This window comes from Panthera leo, chromosome C2 (assembly GCF_018350215.1).
Source record: "Panthera leo isolate Ple1 chromosome C2, P.leo_Ple1_pat1.1, whole genome shotgun sequence".
Lineage (NCBI taxonomy): Eukaryota > Metazoa > Chordata > Mammalia > Carnivora > Felidae > Panthera > Panthera leo.
In genome coordinates, this window is record NC_056687.1 from 14,729,357 (window position 1) to 14,747,327 (window position 17,971).

The window sequence follows — 17,971 nt, forward strand, 5'->3', positions numbered from 1 at the left end:
CCATCGCCAGCTTTCTTATTGTGACTGTTGCTCTCAATTGTCTGCCAGTGGGAGTATCCCCTACCTTCTTGATAAAGAAGGGTCTTTTTGGTTTGGCTAATGATTTCAGCATGTTCTTTTAGATTGTTTTGCTTTTCATCAATAGTTTTGTGGACTGCTTAACTAGCATCCTGCTAATGAGCTAAGAGAGAGCATTGCCTTAGAGAAGCTATGCTGAGCTCTTTCACCCATCCCCTACTGACTGATTATAAGGATGTGCAAGCAGCAATGTCCAACTACAGCTCAGAATCGGAAGACCTTCAGCAAATCTTCTCTTCCAAAGAAGGCCTGGGGTCCTCAATTGGCCGGCATTTGGCTTTTGTTCTCAATGCCGAGAAGAGAGCCTCAGGAGTAGCAGCACAAGAATTGTTTGTTGAAAGAATGACAAAATACTCTTACAGACTGTTCATGGTTAGTGATAATCTATGTTCATGATTCTGCTATAATCCTCCCCTGCTGAATTATTGCTTTCTGACTTTAGAAAAGGTCCTGGTTCGTAGTTAATAAACAAACTTCTATTGGGAAATAATGATTTTGCATTATGTTTTATTTCATATTCACTAAAGTGTTATCAATGTTCTGGGCAATATGCATAGCTTTGTAGAAACACTAGTTTCCTGTCATTTGGTTTAATAGCCTAATCAAAAACATAAAAAAGATAGAATATGAATTCCTAGGACTTTTACTTGTTTTGTTCTGTTAGATTTTTAACACATTGAGTGGCATTTCTCTTAGAGTGTCTGTGATTGATATGTATATAGAAAAATTGGGAGAAAACATTTATAAAATAAATCAATTTAATACAAATTATATAAAGCATTCAATGTATATATATTTCCCTGTGCAATATGTGTATTTATTGGTTTTGAAGATAAAGTTTGGGCTTTGGAATATATTTGATATTGAACCCAGAGAGAAATGATTTAACCTCTAAAACGTTCTCCAAAAAGTGAAAATAAAATCACCCATCTCAGTGGTAGAATTTAATATCTATCCTAAGATTTTTGTAAGTAAAAAGCAAATCATGTTTAAAGTCAATAAAATGGCCTGTGGAAATGGGAAGAATGGAAGGTCATCAATAGCAGTAGTCTAAAATTAAAGCTCTTGAAGCATACAAAAGGGGCTACCTTTTTAGGTACTCATTCAGTAGGCCTACTCTGTACAAGAAAGAATTACAGGAGGAATCTTACTGCATTACTTCTGCTTGAATATGTCTGTGGACAATCAAGTCGCTCCTTTGCGAGTTCATTTCATTTTCAGAGAATTCTATTTGTTGACAATTTCTTCTTTATATTGACACAAATCAAATTGTTCTTAGCAGCCATCCATTGGCCATATAGGACCACTTTAATTCCTTCAACATTGGACAGGGGTTCAAGTGTTTGAAAATAATTATTGTGTGTCCCCGCTGAGTATTCAGGTGTCCAAACTAAACATACAGTCTTTCTCTTTACAAAATGTAATAGAAAGCCTATTCTTTGAGGCATCGAATGAGATTCTTCGGGGATACCAAGATTTATAGATCCTGTTCTCCATAACTATTCAGAGGAATAACATACTGAAACACACATGATACTGCCTCAACCATTTGGAGTACAATGTGAAATAAATCCGAGGGAGGACTCGAATAGGAGAATTAGAGAATTCTTGGTGGAAGAAAAGGAACTGAAATGATACCTGAATGGTGAGCTGACTGGCGTATGGGCATGCAATGAGGGCAAAGGGTGGTGGCGGTAATAGATACATTTAAAAAAGAGACGCAGATTGCTTTGATCCAAGGGAAAGCAACTTAAGCTCACCAGTGGGAAAAAAAATTGAGAAAAAATATAAGACATTGAATTAAATAAACATCTTGGACAGTGAAGACTTACTTAAATAAGAACAGGCAAGTCATGGTTACAAAATGAAAGATTTACACATGCGGTGACATCAAGATCAAAAGCTCTTGACAAGAGGAGACATAAAGAAATTTAAAATAAAGCAAAAGTGGGGCGCCTGGGTGGCTTAGAGGGTTGAGTGTCCTGCTTCGGCTCAGGTCCTGATCTCACAGTCTCTGAATTCGAGCCCCGCGTCGGGCTCTGTGCTGACAGCTCAGAGCCTGCTTCGGATCCCATGTCTCCCTCTCTCTGCTCATCCCCTGTTCACCCATTGTCTCCCTCTCTCTCCAAAATAAATAAACATTAACAACGTTTTTTTTCTTTTAAATAAGGCAAAAGTATGTGTGCGGGGTGAGGTGTATGAGAACTTTCTGTACTTTCCACTCAAACTTTCTGTAAACCTAAAACCTAACAAGTAGTCCCAGTGAGAAATCGTCACGCCTGAAACTATTAAGTTATATGTCAATGATAACCAAATAATAAAAAGCCTAATAAGCAAACATAAAAAGCAGGATTGAGAGAAAATAGGTACAACATGCACCATAAAATTACTGTTCAAAATATTTAAGACTGCACAAAAGGGAAAAAAAAGTGACTTAAGAGAAAATAAAGAATATGAGCAATTACTTGTAAAGGAAATACACGTAGCCAAAAAAATTGGAAAATGTTCCACCAAGTAGGAATTAGTAATTATAAATACGTTATTTTTCACCATCCACTTGGCAAACACTGAAAACATTTTTTTAAACTTTTTTTTAAAATTTATTTTTGAGAGAAAGAGCATAAGTGGAGGAGGGACAGAAAGAGAGGGGGACAGAAAATCCGAAGTGGGCCACGCCCTGAGAGCAACAAGCCCCACCTGGGGCTGGAACCCAGGAACTTCGAGATCATGACCTGAGCTGGAGTTGGACGCTCAACCAACTGAACCACCCAGGTGCCCTGGCAAGGATTTTAAAGTTACTTAAGTCACTTAACAACATATTATTTTCTTCTTTGGTTCTTTCTTATTTAACATTTATTTATTTTTGAGAGATAGAGAGAGACAGAGTGCAAGCGAGACAGGGGCAGAGAGAGAAGGAGACGCAGAATCCAAAGCAGGCTCCAGGCTTTGAGCTGAGCAAGCTGTCAGCACAGAGCCTAACATGGGGCTTGAACCCACGAACCGTGAGATCATGACCTGAACTGAAGTTGGATGCTCGACCGACTGAGCCACCCAGGTGCCCCTAAAAACATATTCTTACACATTTGCGCTGGTAGCAGAATTTGAAAAAGCTGCTATAGATGTTAATATTTAAAATGCACACATTGTATGGCCAGATGCTTCTACTTCTTAGTATCTCCCCTACAGAAACATTCTTTCAAGTCTGAAAATATTTATTTTAGCTCTGCCTGGATACTGAAAAAATTCGAAACGTTGGAAAAGTCCATCAAGGTGAGACTATGAAATAAAATATAATGCAGTTATACTAACATATATTTTACAAGATTAAAACAGTGATCCATACAGACAAGATCCATGCAGACATATAAACATATAGATCCATATGAATTGTATGATGAAAAACATTACAAAATTAATAACATTACAAAAATATGATAAATGAGCTGTGACATTTTATGTATAAACACACATATCAATGAACACTTCTCAAAGTTATTAATCATCTACGATCTATCTATGGACCTTTGTATCTATCTATCTACCTATCTGAATAAAATCAAAAACTCTAGAAAAACACAATCTAAGTTGTATTACTTCGGGGAGTTTTAGAAATGGTAGTTGGTGATTTTCAAATTGATTTTTAGATTTAACTATACTGCTTTGATTCCTTAAGTAATTAAGAAAAATAAAAGCAAACCAAAAGAACAATACTGACAAATAAAGTTGGTTCCATTCTATGACTTCGTAGAGGACATAATCAACAACCTCTCCTATGCTGCTGTTAGTAAAAATATTGAATAGCAAAGTGAAGTAGGCATCAGTCCTCTATCACACATTTCCTTCTAGAAAACCACAGAATGTAAAGATTTATACGTGTCTGTTTAATTTCACTTAGGCACAACATATGCTTAATAAATAACACACTGTGCCCATAGCTCCAATGGCAGCTAATTTGTAGAATCCAGCTGAGGTCTTCTTAAATTTGCACTTAAAAAATACACAGATGAATTACTTCTTTTCCCACACATTTCACTGCACAGTTAACCAACATTTTCCACTCCCCAAATAAAAGGAGACTTATTTTTTTGTTAAAAAAAAAAACTACTTACAGATTTAAAATACTACTTTCTACTATTGTAAAAATTTTACAAATCTAAATATAAGCATTTGAGTCTTTTTTTACTCCTTATCTCTCTCATAAACGGCACAGGAAGAAATACAATGAATTTGCATGTACATCTACTATCCTAAATTCTATAAATCAAACAAAATTCCACCCTAGAATTTATTTAATGCTTTTTGACTTAATAGATGATTGAAGTCTCTGGTTTAATTTACGTACTTAAAAGTTTATGTTTAGATAACTAACAACTTACTTTATAACAAAGTTTTAAAGCTTGATAAAGCTACTGCATTGAGGATGCTATCAAAGGTCTGAGTATAATTGCATGCTTTTCCTGTTTGTTTCCCTCTGCTATCTTGAAACTGTAGGATTAGCCAATATCTTTTTGAATCCTTCTTTCACCTACCATATTTTCTTTCCTTTTTATTTTTATTTGAGAGACAGAGAGAGAGAGAGAGACAGAGAGACAGAGAGAGAGAGAGACAGAGAGACAGAGAGACAGAGAGACAGAGAGAATCCCAAGCAGGCTCTGAACTGTCAACACAGAGCGATGCCGGACTTGAACTCACAACCCGTGAGATCATGACCTGAGCTGAAATCAAGAGCCAGTCGCTTAACTGACTAAGTCACCCAGGTGCCCAAAGGGAGAGAATCTTAAGCAGCTTGGAGCCTGATGTGAGGCTCGATCCCCAAACCCTGGGACCATGACCTGATCCAACATTAATTGTTGGACGCACAACTGACTAAGCCATCGAAGCGCCCATCATCTACGATATTTTCTAATGGTTAAGAAATAAATCTACATCATTTCTAAGCCCAGTGTAAACACTAAGAGATTTGTAAACTTCTGTTGCATGGAGGTTCTCAATTGTGTCTTTTTCTTTGAGTTCTACACAAAATGCCTATCAACATTCTCAACATACAATGGGTGTAGTACACATGATTTGTTTAAGAAAAACAGATCTCATCCACCCGGAGGCCCTTGATGAATTAGAAGTCTCACCTGACAGTTCAATTAACCATATTGTCACTCCAAATATCATAAAGAATATCTCAAAACTATGTAACTCTGTATTTATTCATAACCACCAACACTGTGCTGCCCATGCTAAAATCTCCACCTACAACAGAACCTACTGAAATTACAGTTTCTAGATTCACTTCAGAAGTGAATCAGCAGTGAGGTGAATCCTTGATCAGATATGCGTACCTGTTGTCTCAGAGCTAATAAAATCATTTCTTCAACGACTCACTATGCTCAGTGTGCGTGTTCTTTTTGTCTGTTTTTTAAATCTGATTGACAGGTGGGACTCAGTAAATGACCACGTTGTGTATCTATAATCAGGTCATTGACAGATGGGAAGAGAATGGAATCTCAGCTCCCACCACTGTTTTCGGTGTCTTACAGTCTAGAGTCCTGAAAATTTTAGGTGCTTCTTTTTTGACTGTTCTCATTCTAAGGTCTTAATACTTAAGAGAAATGTGATTCAAAAACACAAAATATTTCCCTTTTTAATTTATTTATTTTTTATTTTTTTAATTTATTTATTTTTTATTTTTTGAAGCTCTGTGACTCCACTCAAGAGGGGGCATGAGCCCACCCACAACCCTGAGATCAAGACCTGAGCTGAGATCAAGAATCAGAAGCTTAACTGACTGAGCCACCCAGAGGCCCCCAAAGTAATTCTCTTAATTAATATATACCTCTAAGTTTACATTTAGATTCTAATCTAAAAGAACGATGTTAAGATTTCTTGAAAGATGGGGCGCCTGGGTGGCTCAGTCGGTTAAGCGTCCGACTTCAGCTCGGGTCATGATCTCACAGTCCGTGAGTTCGAGCCCTGTGTCGGGCTCTGTGCCGACCGCTCAGAGCCTGGAACCTGCTTCAGATTCTGTGTCTCCCTCTTTCTCTGACCCTCCCCTGTTCATGCTCTGTCTCTCTCTGTCTCAAAAATAAATAAACATTAAAAAAAAATTCTTGAAAGAATAAAAATTCTAAAATCAGGATGACTTTTTTCAAAAAAGAGAGAATAAAGATTTTTAAGTCCCAAATCCTTTCTTCCAAGAAACAGTTATGACAAAGATAATTACTATTGTCATTACATTACTTTTTACTGTGAACCATTTCTCGCCTGAAGTGTGGGCACCAAGAACGGTGGATTAAAAATCATGTTGCCCCAGAATCTGTTCTTCCTTATAAATATGCATCTTCTCTCAGGTATCTCTAATAAGTAACAGGCTTTTTTTTTGGAGCTCTTTGCTTCAGGATTGGGGAATACATTGGATCTCTGCTTTATACTACAAGAACCGGGGGCCATATGAATCTTGAGTCAATTTGAGGAATATATTTTTGGCCAAAAAACTCAAAGCTATATACACAGTGCTTCTTTGGTCGTGTATTTACTGTGTGTGACATTATGAGTCACATATCATGAGTGTAGCACAGTGATTAGCAAAAGAACTTGAGTTTGAATCTTGAATCTGCCACTTCCAGATTGTAAAAGTCAAGCTGTCTCTTAACCCTCCAGGCCTTTACAAAGAAAGGGGCTTTCTGAGAGCTAAGTGGAAAAGTTTATAAAACACCCTGATCCAGCACCTAGCAAAAGTGCTCAACAAATGGCAGGCATTTTTATTACGTAACTAAGCAAAGAGACCCTCAAACTTATCAGAACCGCAGGTTTTCTCTGTAGATGACGTGACTGAAAACCAGAACCCAACACTCTAGAGCTAGCTAGTTAGTTGGGAAGCTACAATCAGAATCTAGATTCCTGTCGTACTATTCCAGTGTATCAGCAGGAGAGTCTGTTCCTCATTAGGTCCTGTGAGGAATTAATTTTCCCTCAATACTCTGACTACTCTTTAAATCCTTTTTCTGGAGAGGTGGACTAATGCTTGTGATTGATAAACATGGGACGAATACCTGGGCACGTGCCTTTCAGCCTTGACCTTTTCCACTTGAAAGTTCTTCCAGATTCCTGCTTTCTCCACTCTAGGAAAATTCTCCCACACCCATGCTGCCCTGATGTAAATAAATTCTAGGGTTCAGGGTTAGCAAGGCCCTTTGTTTTAACAGACCTAATTCTACAACTTGACCTCTGTCAGTAGTAAAGGTGATAAATATAGGTGATTTCTGCCTGCAATTTATTTCACTTTTAATTTTTAAGTGTTCAGAACCCACTTAGTAATAAGAAGTAGTCTCTTAGAACCCTAGTAGTGCTTTCTAAAAAAGTCACACAGCTTATCACTTAAGGGAAGATTATTTATACCCTAAGAAACAACTCGTTAATGAAGATATGTTCTGTAGAATATAACCAGTATGCAATTATTTTAAACAGAGTTCACCGTGTAAAGAAAATCAGATAATAGTGCTGAACTCCTTTATTGCTTTTTTTTTCCACTATGGTTATCATACTTCGGAAGTGAAATGTACTTGAAATTGGAAAATATTTATTTCATAGAATACAAACATGGCCTTATATTATGGGCAGAAGCATAGCAGTTGGAATGGAAAATGTAAAGGGAAAGTATAAAACTTTTAGACCCACCAAAATTATTATAAACCACTCAACATTGTCACTCCAAGATCAGAGTGTTCAATTTCCACTTCATTCGGTGCCTTGAAGTGAGAAAACTAAAGGAAAGATGCCAAGAACAACAAGTTTCCGGTGGTATGTAATCTTTCATTCTAGGCTAGGACATTGTTCTGAGTTACTGACTAATATACATTTACAATCTATAACACACAGAGCAAGATACTACATGGAAATAAATCAAATGGGGTTATACAGAAGAAAAGTATTTAAACAATTTAAACATTGGATTTCAAACAGTAAAATTTTTGGACAACTGTATAGAACTTAGAACTTAGTTTCCTGATCTTGTATAAATTTGAGGAAACTGAGAGTCTAGGATGGGAATAAATATATTCTCAGAGGAAGGAACTTAACTTGAATCAGTAGAGTCTTAATATCTGGCTTGGAACACACAGCATGTGTTGTCACCGCCAACAATAAGAATAGGAGGTGAGGAAGGTAGAGAGGGAGGGATTGTCAGAGGGGAAAGGAGTGGGGTGGAAAGAGGGAGAGAGGGCAGAGGATAGGAAAAGAAGGAGAGGGGAAGGGGATTGCTTAATTATTTTCCAGAAACCCTCCTTCCTGTGCTTATATGAAATTTATTAACTTAAGTAACCCAAAAGCTAGAGACGTCTTCTAACTCATGACCTATCAATCTCATCTTGACCTGGGCCTCCTTGCCATGGTGGGCCACATCTGACCCCTAGAATCCCATTTCCTGCAACCTTATTTCTTTAAATATATTTTTCATGTTCATTAATTTATTTTGAGAGAGAGAGTGTGCAAGCAGGGGAGGCGTAGAGAGAGAGGGAGAGAGAATCCCAAGCAGGCTCTGCACTGTTGGTGCAGAGCCCGATGTGGGGCTTGAACTCATGAGCTACAAAATCAAGACTTGGGCTGAAATCAAGAGTTGAGTGCTTAACTGACTGAGCCACCCAGGCACCCCTCATCTCCTGCAAGCTGATTAATGTAGGTCACAAATAAAGTTCGAATTCTTGCTAAAGCTGAGGGACTCTTTGGCGATCACCCTGGAACCAGATAAAGGCAATAATTACGCTAACTTATGATGATTGTGGATGATTATGTATCTTTGTAGATATGTGGGTATACATATGCCTCTATTCCTTTCTATCCGGATTCTTTCTTCTCCTTTTATTTAATATTTATTTATTTTTGAGAGACACATGAGCAAGGGAGGGACAGATAGAGTAGGAGAGAGAGAATCCAAGGCAGGCTCTGGGCTGTCAGCACAGAGCCTGATGTGGGGCTTGATGTCACAAACCATGAGATCATGACCTGAGCCAAAAGCAGCCAAGCAGCCGAGTCAGATGTTCAACTGATTGGGCCACCCCGACACCACCCCCCCCCCCCCAATTTCTACCAGGATTCTTAAACAGATTCTTAAATCTGGAAGTCATAGTTCTACATATTTGGTAACAGATATTTTGATGTTCCGTATTTACCACTTGGGTTTTAATTATCTGTTTTCCACTTGGGCATGTTAGTCACAACAAGTGTGTCTTCTCTATAGTTTAGAAAACTGTTGATAAAGAAGAGAGGACTTAGCCAAGATACATTTTTCCTTTTCTTCTTGTCTCTCTTGAAATATGGGTAATGGAAATTTTAAGCATAAGAGTACAATCCAGCCTGAGGCTTTAGAACATCTATATTTCTTGCTGCTTTCAGGTAAGATAGAGCACTATTATAAAATATTAATAGAAACATAATATAAGAGCACAAGTATCCTACTGAACTGGTATGATATCTCTATTTGACAGAAATCACTGGGCTGGTTTTCAAGGGAGCCATCTCTGCTTGTTGTAGAAGAAGCGTGAACTCATTAGTCTAAAAAGCTCCCGGCCCTCTTGAATGCGAAGGTGCATTAAAGACTACGACTACAGCCGAGCAATGGAAGGGAAATTTATATACACAATTCCTGGGAAGAAATACTTCCCAGGAAACACCTCTGGGGGGAAAAAAAGTATTTCAGTTAATGACAGTTAAATATCAGACACAAAACGAGCCCAAACCCTTCTTCTCTGATGTCAATATGGGACTCAGTTTCATTCTCTTGATTCCAACCTAATCCATGTTCTATGCTAATCAAGACCAGCAAGGAGACCTCAAGTCCAGAGTCCCAGGCCCTAAAGATATCTTATTTTCATGGTTGCAAAACATGACTTCATGCCATCAATGTCTGGTTACCAGGTTTTGTAATCTCATTCCGTCCGTGAAAATCGACCGATATTTGTCATTATTAACTTGTCAGAAGCTTTAGAAATGTCAAGGCAACGAGTTCTAAACTAAGCTGTGAAAGGCAGAGGGTTTTTGTGGTTACTACTCAAAGGGGAGTGAGTGTCATTGAACAAGAGCTTTAGCGGCAGTGTGCTGACTTGAAAACGGCTGCATTTGAGCACGTGATGGTCTCTATCCATTACGGTGAGCCAAAAAGCAATTACAACCAAGTCACGTATGTCTACGTTGTGTGTGTGTGTGTGTGTGTGTGTGTGTGTGTGTATGCATGCGAGTGTATGAGTGCGTGTGTTTGTGTGTGTGTGTGTGTGTGTGTGTGTGTCTATGTCTTTAAAACACAAACACAATGAATTTTGTTAGGTCAACAATCTTCCAACTTCTCTGTATAAAAACTAAAGATCATTTGGATGGTTGCCTAGGAAAGCTTGCATTGTTGTGGGAAGTGGGTATAGTCTGGCCTGTCACTGCAGCAGAGTTGGACAGATGGCTTGGGACAAGGGAAGCAGCACATGGTCATACACGGGAACTGGGCTTGGAGTCAGAAGACCATTCTTCAGTGTGGATTTTGCCACTAAATAGCTGTGTAACTAAGATAAAAACGCATTTTCTCAGTTTCCTTCCCAGTAAAATGAAGAGGTTGAATTTAATGAGCCCCTCCACCTGTAAAAGATGGTGATTCTATCACTCTAGATATAATCTGTGTTAAAAAAAATTTTATGGTGTTTGACTATGACTTCCTTCCCTCTGTTCCTTTCCCAAAGTGCTGATCAGGACCCACCCAAGCCTAGCCAATGTGTGTTAATGATACAGGCGTAGTTTAATTACATGTGGCAAATAAACCATTAACTCATGAGAGATGCTTTTAGTTCTGGTACACTCTAATTATTACATTGCCAAGAGTTACCAATGGAAGCTTTCCATCCAACCTACCGATTTCCTCGAGACACTGCCCTTCAGTTCATGCTAGTTTGTGTTGGAAGGGGAGGAAAACAAAGGAAATACCCATAGGAGATCTGAATCTCCTCCGTGAGCCAATTTTCTGAGAAGAAGCTGCAAACTGCAATCATTTTAATGCAGATATACCACCCCCCTTGTAAAACATGCCCACCTAGGTACACTAGTAAGACCTGCCCCAGCCTTCGGGCCAGATTGTTATAGCTTTTCACTGGACGCCAGATCCGGACGTCTGATGAGTCACATTTCACAACCGAAAACACTAATGTCATAATAAGGTAATAATAAGGTACACACTAATATTGACCATTTAAACTCTACAACTTATTAACCTTTTAAGAGTAAAATAATAAAAAGTCTGACACATGTTTTCAAGCAACATATTAACTCAGGCTTGGCTGGGCTGGAACCTGGCCTTCTTCCAACAGCGGGTGAAAAAGATTCCTAATTCGCATATTCTTTGCTCATGTGAAGATCTGGAGATACCATCTGCTTCTTTTTGAAAGCATAAAATAAAAAGAAAACACAACGAAAGGGTAGGCATGCGAACCGATGCAATCATCATGCCGAGAAACTCAAGGAACACCCAGGACGAAGCGTTTATTGCCACCAGACATCAGAATCTAACCTGATCCCAGGAGCAGATAGGGGGGCAGAGAAGCCACCGGGATAGATTACCCTCAAATAGTGCAATCTTTTACAGGCTAAGAAGCAGCGGGGAGAATTTTCACTTAGTTTCTTAAACTGTTCAGTGAGTTTTGGCTGCTAAATCACTCTCCCTAAGCATATTTCAGAGTAAGATAGGAACATGTAGTTTGTTTTGTTTTGTTTTGATTTTTTCCCCCTCCCTTTTTCTGCTTGGGATTTACTCTTGCCTGGAGGCAACATCAGTTGTAAAATAATGTACCTGAGAAACAAGTTTTAATAGCGTATGATTGCTGTAAGCTAATTCCTCAGCGACCAGGTCATAGTGCCAAGATTCCTGCTTTTGACCTTTGCTCTAATTACAGATGTAGGCACCGCACAACGAGGAGGTTTGTGTTGCTCACGCATTTTACCTCTAGAATTGTTACCGCGCACCACGCTGATTACATGATTAACTGATTTGATGAAGGGATAACGCTGATGTGTTCTAGATCTCAGGTGGACATTGAATTCATTGTGATCTATCAACTGTGAACCCAGAATGGTTGCAGAATGGCTATTTGGGAGGTTAACTTGGGATGGCTATTTGGGAGAATGACTGCCATTTTGGTGGCTGCTCGGGGTCCGTGCAGGGAAACGGAAACCATGATAAGAGAATATAGAGAATTGGTAAAACAAGTATTAGGTAGCTGAACAGGCAAAGGGAAATGTTAAACCCACGAAGTGAGTAACAGTAACTGCCAGGGGCAACCCTAGGATCAGGGAATGAAAAGAAGTTGAGGTTGTTGGAACCCAGTAGCTGTAGGCGACTCATGAGATTCAGGTCTCTGAAGAGGGGCACTGGTCCCCTAGTAGAACTTGGGGGACCCTGGAGCCCAGAGCCAGACCTCTCAGGAAGGGGCCCTGGGGCTCAGCAGAGCTGGTCTCTTTGGAGGAATGGGGAGGTGGGGTTCAGTGGGGGTACTCTTCAATTCAGAGGGCGGGAGAAGAAGACTGGAACCACCTGCCTTTGCCACGGTCAGGTTAACAGGAATGGAAAGACAAAACAGGCAGGAGCCTCCCCTTTTTCCTTGGCCAGCCTTGTTTTCCTCCAGCACCCCCTATTGACAGACCCCAACAGGGAACAGTTCACAGACGAGAAACGTGGTTTTCAGAATCTCAGCCAGAGCGTCCCAAAGTGGAGACAAGACTGGTGTCTTTAAAACTAAGAGAAATAGCTTAATAACCATCATAGACTGACTCTACACTTTTCTAAGTAAACTCTAAGTGCCTATGCTACATTTTTGTCATTTTAGACTGTCTGTAAAGGGCATGTAATATTGCATTTTTTTTCCTTAAAAAATATTTTAGGCCTTTCCCATAACTCTGTCACCACCCCATAGCTATGTCAGCAAAGAAACTCTTTTATGAGTATCAGGATAGACACATATTATAATGAGTGCTTCTCTAATGAATTATGATATCATTTCCATGCAAAAGAAGCTTGTTTCTAGAGCAAGACTGGCCAATTATTAAAAACAAACAAATAGGGGTGCCTGGGTGGCTCAGTCAGTTGAGCGTCTGACTTCGGCTCAGGTCATGATCTCGCGGTTCGTGGGTTCGAGTCCTGTGTGGGACTCTGTGCTGACAGCTCAGAGCCTGGAGCCTGCTTCGGATTCTGTGTCTTCCACTCCCTCCGCCCCTCCCCTGCTCATGCTCTGTCTGTCTCTGTCTCTCAACAATAAATAAATGTTAAAAAACAAAAAAAAAACAAATAAAACAGGCAATAAATCAAAACTATATGACCTAAGATTAGTTATCTTGTACACGGTTCATACCTTCTGAATCCCTCATACATAAGGGCCTCCATAGGGCCTTAGACTTTTGTTATCAGAGTAAACCGATCCGGCTTTGTTTGTTAGGGTTTAATAGCGGTCCAAATGATAGCATGCCTGTTCTCAGTAGCTTGTGAATCAAAGAAAAAATAAGACAAAAGGATAAGCAAATGAAAGTAAACTGCCACGTTTACTGCTAAAATGATTACCCTTGGAGAAGGGGGCTTCTAGTTGAAGGTAAGCCGCATTCCTGACATTAAGTCTGGAACTAAACAGATTGATGCTCCGATAACAGAAGGCACTGACTCACTGGAGGCAGGCCAAATCATATTTAGGAGAGAACCAGGGGAGAACTGAAGCCCCCTGACAAGAAGGAAAGAAGGAAAAGTCTGGAAAGAAGGAAAGTGTGCCCATTTCTGTATCCAAAGTCAGTAATCCCAAGAAAATTTCCCTCTATCAAGCTGGAAGGGCGGATAGAACCCAGAAGCTCTGCCTCAATGGAACTGCCACCATGTGGAGATAAACACCAAGAACTGAGGGAAAGGCATTTTCCACATCGTCTAACCACACTGGACAGTAAATTCCGCGGAGACAGGGACAATATTTGTCGTGCTAGCAAAGCTTCAGTGCCTACGGCGATATTTGACAATTAATAATAACTTAATAAACATCGGTTGATTGAGCTGAGGGGATTAATTCTTAGATGGAAATTTATACTTAGAAAACTGAACTGCATATTCTGGTCTGATACTAATTGCAATGTTTCTTTTGACAAGTCATTTGACGTCTCTAGACCTCAGTAACTCATCTGTCAGATGGAGTTATAAGCCTAACCCTAAATGGGTTCTGGGATCCGTTCCAATTCCACAATTCATGAGTCTTCTCCATGCTTCTCTAGTGCTGTGGAGAATCTATGATTCTGTAACCATGGAGGCCGTAGCATAAACAAATACTAAAATAAACATGTTTAGTGAACAGCCAGAAACACATGGGCTGATTCTCTGGGTAGGGCTGTCCTTCCTTTTCCATTCTCTTTGTATTTTATTCTTCCTGAAGAGAGTACCACAGGTTAGAAGACAGCACCATTATCCTAATTCCTGCTTTTCATGGGTCTTCTTTGGACTTAATAAAGCATGGGAAGCCCAGTGCAGTATTTTGATACAGTTATATGATAATCAACATAGAATCCTATAAATCTGTATGATTACCAAGGGGGATTGTTAGAGGAGGCAGTGAGGAGTCACAGAAATGGCATAACAAAGAGAGACAGAACATCTGAGCTCCACCCAAACCTTGTAACCAACTCTCTGTGGGAATTTCTGGAAGTCACATAAACTCACAGACTCAGGTTTCTCATTTAAAAAGTAACAGGTTGAAGTATAATCTCGATATTCTCTTTCAAGTTCGACAGTCAACAATTCAGGCTAATGCTCTGAAGAATTCAACACATTTGTATACTTAACAATTTGCCAGCAGAAATACACATTTTCAGTCTTGAGATTTTTTGGGTTTTTTTCTGATCAGATAGGGAAGAACAAAAGGCTGAGAGCACCACTGTTTTCAGGCTTCGCTGAAAGTTAAATTTATAGAGAGCTATTTTAATTTTTTTAATGTTTATTTACTTGTTTTTGAGAAAGAGTGTGAGTGGGGGAAGGGCTGAGAGAGAGAATCCCAAGCAGGCTCTGCGCTGTCAGTGCTGAGCCCAAGGCTGGGCTCAAACTCACCAACCATGAGCTCATGACCCGAGCCAAAATCAAGAGTTGGAAGCTTAACCAACTGAGACACCCAGGTACCTCTATAAAGGGCCATTTTAAGGGCAGTTTGACATTAGCTGTTAAAATTTAGACTGTGTAAATTCTTCAGATCAGATACAGTACAGCATGGTAAGACCAAGCAAAGTCTTTGGAACTAAACAGGTGGGGTTTTGTAGTTTTTCCTATATGGCCTTGGACAATTTTTTTCACCTCTCCATGGTCAGTTTTTTGGTCTATAATGGGAATATAACAATAGAGATCATGGTGATATCTTCTCCATCAAGTGACTGAAAGAGCTAAATGGTCCAATACACATGTTTTTAAAACCTCTTACGTGCACAAGGCATAAAGTAGCCACTTAGTAAATGTTAGCTGTTACTATTATTTCTGTTATTATAAGTACTGTTATTGATGAATATGAGGACATGTTCATGGAATACATCTTTAAGGACTTTCATTCAATAGAGCCTTAAGGCAAATAGTAAGAAATCAGATATTAGTGATTAATTTGCATTAATAGTGGAATCAAAATAGGAAAGTAAGAAAGGATAGATAAAAATATGTGATGTTAACTCTGAAAGCCAGCCAGGGGGCATAACTGGAGAGAGGACGAGATTTAGATGCCACTGAGAAAATTATGTAGAAACTCTGAGAGACACTTGGGAAATAGGAAGATAATTTTGTCCACATGGAGGAAAATGACAAGTTAGAGCAGAATGTTGGATGCCAAAAATAGAGAGAAAGGTCAGGGGATATTGATTTATTTGTGCAGTGTTCGTCCTCCTAAATGTCCTGGAAAGATCATTTCCTAGCCCATGACAAGAAGGATCCAGCAACACTTGGCCAGTGTCTTCACAGAAATCAGGATGGAAGGTAGATTCGTCAATCCCAACAAGAAAGAGTCCTGAAAACGTCAGTGATAGTAATATACCATGAACTAAGAAATACAACTTTTTTTCAACCCCCTGCTCCATAACAGAATAAACAGGGAGGGGCGCCCATGTGGCTCAGTCGGTTAAGCATCCGACTCTTGGGGAGCCTGAGTGGCTCAGTTGGTTAAGTGTCCAACTTCGGCTCAGGTCATGATCTCACCGTTTGTGAGCTCGAGACCCACGTTGGGCTCTGTGCTGACAGATTGCTCAGAGCCTGGAGCCTCCTCCGGATTCTGTCTCCCTTTCTCTCCTGCCCCTGCCCCGCTCACACTCGGTCTCTGTCTCTCTCAAAAATAAATAAATATTAAAAAATTTAAACAAAAAAAGCATCCGACTCTTGATTTCAGCTTAGGTCATGATTGAGCCCCACGTTGAGCTCTGTACCGACAGCACAAAGCCTGCCTGGGATTCTCTCTCTCTCTCTCTCTCTCTCTCTCTCTGCCCCTCCCCTGTTCATGCTGCTCTCTCTCTCTCTCAAAATAAATAAACTTAAAAAAAAAGAATAAAGAGGTAAACAATTAATTTATAATACAGCCATCTTATATCGTAACAGGTCACAGGGATGAAGATGTGTAAGGTCCATGCATACTGACACGTCATGGTTTTTAAGACATACTGTAATAGAAAACAAAAACAAAAGGCAGAAAAGTGCAGTTAACACACATTATAGGAAGAAGGAGGATGTGAAAAATTCAAACATTTTTAAATTTCTAAATATTCATAAATATGCATGAAAATGCATAAAGTTCTGGAGGGATACCCAGCAAACCAGAATGGTGTTTGCATCTGAGAAGTGAGAGATTTGAGAAGTAAATGTATTTGGGGGAGGGGGCAGTGGGAGGCAAGGGTATTAATTTACCTGTCTTTGCCAGGATGTGTGAATTTATTTCAATGCCAACACTTTTATGAATTATTTATAAAATAAAAATATATTATTAAGGAATGATTTGAAATAAGAATTTCAGTTGCCTATGAAATTGAGCTTACATTGGTGTATTTATCCTCCTTTTAGATGGTAGTTGATGAGGGAGTTGATTTCATGACAGACTTTCCCGGAGCCCACCGCAAGTTTCAGCAGATTGTGTGAATAGGTCACATTCTATGGATGGCCCCACGGACACTGTCTTTTTTCTTAAAAAAAAAATATTGCCTCTTAAATTTTCAGATTGCAAATAGGAATTCTAGCACCATTATTATAAAGTATTAAATAAAGCCTGAAAGAACTTGTAAATTGTGTTCATCACTGCTACGTCTATGTAGAACTTTCATGGTGGTGATTTTTCTATAGAAAAATCTATCATCCCAAATTGGATTCGTGTGTCCACTCAACCTTCCATCCCTTCATCTTTAATAAGTGCTCAGTAGACAGAATATGACATATTCTTCCATGGAAGGGATAATGCCTTCATTAACATATCGACCCAGTATCTGACATCTTAAAACACTGCCTGTATCCTGGCTGTCCTCGATCCTCATTGTGGATATTGGCCGAGATCTCTGGGGTCATTTAATTTCTAACAATATTTTCTCCCTCTCTGCCAGTGTTCCAACCTAAGGCAGGGTGTCCAAAGCAGAGCGAGTAGGCACTGAACTTTATTTAAGAAGATAAATATCTGGGGCAACACGCATTGACCACCAAGTTTTAAGGACCTTGGTTACCTATTTCTAAAGAGAAGAGCAACTCTAGCTATAAGAAATCTCTTGTTTATGCTGAGTGTTGATTTACTGATCGGAAACTGTGGCACTAAATTATTCAAATATTTTTTTTTCCTGGCAAATGGCAGGAAGGGAATTGATGAGTCTTTTCCTCGCTAAATCAGTTGCTTTTTAAAGAGCCTACAGATTC